This window comes from Rhinolophus sinicus, linkage group LG05, assembly GCF_036562045.2.
Source record: "Rhinolophus sinicus isolate RSC01 linkage group LG05, ASM3656204v1, whole genome shotgun sequence".
In the NCBI taxonomy this organism is placed as follows: Eukaryota; Metazoa; Chordata; class Mammalia; order Chiroptera; family Rhinolophidae; genus Rhinolophus; species Rhinolophus sinicus.
In genome coordinates, this window is record NC_133755.1 from 173,576,482 (window position 1) to 173,580,057 (window position 3,576).

General features: G+C 41.9%; 1 non-coding gene across 1 annotated transcript; it reads left to right on the forward strand.

Annotated features, from left to right (window-relative positions):
• Window positions 1–3,046: 3,046 nt before the first annotated feature.
• TRNAV-GAC (transfer RNA valine (anticodon GAC)) lies at window positions 3,047–3,120 on the forward strand. Its single transcript has one exon. It is a non-coding gene; the product is annotated as a tRNA-Val (tRNA).
• Window positions 3,121–3,576: the final 456 nt, after the last annotated feature.

Here is a 3,576-nt window from a genome sequence, read left to right on the forward strand (position 1 = left end):
ACTGCTACACCAGATCGGGGCCAAACTGCAGTCACCATGCTCGGTTGTGATTGTTTATTGACATCTCCGTTTCCTGCCAAAGTGCTTGCACACTGAGATTTGGGACTGGGTTTTACTGAACTTGATTCTTCCTGAACCCTAAGAGGACCCAACGGATTGTCACTGAATGGATGCGTGAGTGGATGTTGGTTGGTATTAGAAGTTATTTTAGCCCACACTGATGAGCTGATTGGACCATAAACTGGTCATATGCCACAGTGACTTGTCTGAACTTTGTCTCTTGGGGAATACAGAGCCATGAAGGGTTCTAAAACAGAGGAGTGATCTAATCTCTCTGCCTTTGAGGAAGTAATTCTGGCTGTAATGTGACACATTGACTGCTTTGGGAGACACTGGATGTTGAAAGGCTGGTTAAAAATCTACGGTAATGGTCCAGAGGAGATATTAGAAGGCCTGAGAGGGTAGAGACTTGAGAGATATTCATAAGGTAGAATTAGAATCCTGCCCCAACTTTTGGTGACCAGTGGAATGGCGGGGGTCGGGGGGGAACAAAGATCACTGTTGACACTAATGAAACTAAGTCTGACTTTCAAGTAGGTTTATACTCACAGATTAAAAGGACAAGAGCACTTGTCCTAACACTTGGGCACTAAATGTCATTAACTTATTGAGGTTGGTTTAGAATAATTAGATTAGTTGGTTAGAATAATTTAGAATTAGATAATTTAATAATTTAGGTTAGAATTAGTTGGTTTAGAATAATTAGAATAGTTGGTTAGAATAATTCATCTTAGTGTATAAGAGTTAGCTAAGCAATAGGATTTACATGGACGTATGATAGAAGGAGCTATTTATATAGAATATATGATGTACATGTTGCTTTTATAATATACATTATATGCAAATACACAAGTAAAGAGTATATTCTGATGTTCCAAGTATAATCAGGCTGCCACGTGTGGTCTCACAGCTTGTACACAGCACAACTCTAGAGGGCAGCACTAATAGCAGTAGCAGCAGGTCACCCCATAAAGCTACTGTGTGTCCTTCTTGTCCCTCAGCTCCACATATTGATAGACTGGTTTTAACAACAAATGAAGGCGTTTAGGATGGGAGCTTGATAGACGTGCAAGGTTTAATCCTCTGACAGGAGCCCTGCTATGGCCAGGTCATTACTGTTAGATGTGTGTTGGGTCAGGGATGTCTTTTCATGTTGAAAACGAGAAAAGCTTTTTTTTTTGTTTTTGTTTTTTCCTTTTACAGGACGTGAGAGATTATGCTCTTATGCTCCCTTCTGACAGCAACGGGAAAATCCAGCTCTTTTTTGGGGGTTATGTTTTAAGGCTTCCTCGTGTGTAATGTGTCGTAGTACTCGGTGTTTCTGCGTCTTGTTCAAAGTGAGGAATGCAGAGTGAGTGACACGTGGATTCAGCCATTAGAGGGGATGAGCTCACAGAAGCGGAGGAAGAAAACACAGCCCATTATAGTCTAGACTCACAACAGTCCTAGGTTGCCTTAAAATTTATGTAGATTTTGCTCGCACGCTTCAGAGAAATATGTAGCTTCAAAATGTGACGGATCAGAATGTAGATTTGGCTTGCTGTCAGCTGTGGCCTGATGTGGCTGGGTTTCTAAACCATCACAGCATTTCTCAGTGGCCTGAGACTCGGCTCGGAGGATGCGGGGGGGCTCTGCAGAATGTGACAAAGGAAAGCATCTTCTTACATGTCCTGCTGCCAGTGGCTAATGGAAAGGAAAGGAGCCTTGTTGGTTTCCAAGCCGTGCAGACCACTGCGTTGTAGACAGTCTCCAGATACTCAGGCCCTGGGGACCCAGTTGCCAAACTGTGGTCTGGAATGGGGCCTGGGCAGAGAGCAGGTAGTGTACAAAGATCCGTGCTTCTCCACACTTATTCATCTAGTGGAAACATGTCAGACTGCCTCCTCCAGGGCTGTGCATTTATTTTAAAGAATGTCGGAAAGGAAATATATCGCTTACCATCTTCCTCCCTCTTTGGGTGTGTTTGTTGTGATTGGAAGCCATTCTGGCCCACATGGCTGTGGCTTTCCCTTCGCTCGGTATGCTCCTCTGTTAAACAGCCCTCTGTGCAAATAAACAGAAAAGGGTGAAGTATTTGATTCAGCTACAGAAAAAGGAGCAAAGTTAGGTTCTGGAGAACTGGAACGGCATAACCACGGCTTGTGTCCTCTGCAGTATGTTTTTTTTTTTCTTCCCTCGACTGAGGAGTGAGGCCAGGAGATACAGTAGGGGCCTTTGCCAGTGCTGGCGGGGAGCCCAACCCCAGGAAGTCTGCAGTAAGTGGGAGTGCCTGCCCTGGGTTGTTTAGTACAATCTACCTGGGGTTTATCTTGATTATTCCTGTTCGGGGAGGAAATTTTGATCTGCTCTGAACTTAAAACCTAAAAGCAAGAAACAGAGCTGAAGAACGTGTGCATTTTGGATAATCATACATTTTAAAATTTAATTCCAAAGTTCATAAAACCTCCATCTGTTGTGATAATAGATTTATTTGCCATCAAAACCATTTGGAACACATTCTTAGACAGAAGGAGCCAGATACTACCTACGACCACTCCGTGACTGACATAGCAGACCCTTTTCCGTCGCCCCTCAAACTCCAGCCTTTGGGATGGCAAGTGAAGGGAACCGGGCTGCCATTTTCATTCCTGTTGTCCCACTGGACCTGGGAGTAACAATTGATCACTGTATTCTTAGTTCCCTGTTTCAAAGCAATGGTTTCTTTATGTAAATCTCTTTAGTTTAAAAGAAAAAAACAAACCCCATAGGTATGGAAAGCCACACAAATCGAGGGGAAGGCCCAATGAATTCTGTAAGCGGACACCCTGTCTGTGTGCCCCCACCCCCTACCAATCACAGCCCCCTCTTCTCCCCTGAGCACCCCCTCCTTTGCACTTCCACAGCGATCACTTCCTGTGTTTAACTTTTAAGAGCTTTATCACCCAATTGTGTGTCTCTAGATTTGAAAGTTTAATCTCACTCATTTAAAACTATTTAATATAGGGGTGGCCGGTTAGCTCAGTTGGTTAGAGCGTGGTGCTGACACCACCAAGGTTGCCAGTTCGATCCCTGCATGGGCCACTGTGAGCTGTGCCCTCCTTAAAAAATAAAAATAAAATAAAAAGTAAAACAATAAAAATATTTAATATATCTTTTAATAATTTTAAAAACTGTAGATACTCCCTCTACCGTTTATAATTTACCTATTAGATTTAACTTAAATACTTTAAGTTCTACTTAAGTATTTAAAGTACCAGTTACACATTCACTTTAGTTACTTTTCTTATGGTAGCTGTAGCTTTGAGACTTTTATTTTCCTGAAGGCAAAGTGGTAACACCTAATTTTAATTGAAACATGGTAAAACCTAAAAATAGATACAATTTAAAAAGCTAAGAAGTCAAAAAAACTTCTTTGAATCTACCCTAGCAGTAGAAAGGAGGAAGTTGTTTTGCTGATGTTGTTTGATACCATTGATTTGTGATGTGTGTGCTTTTTTGGCAATATATATATATATATATATATACACACACACACAC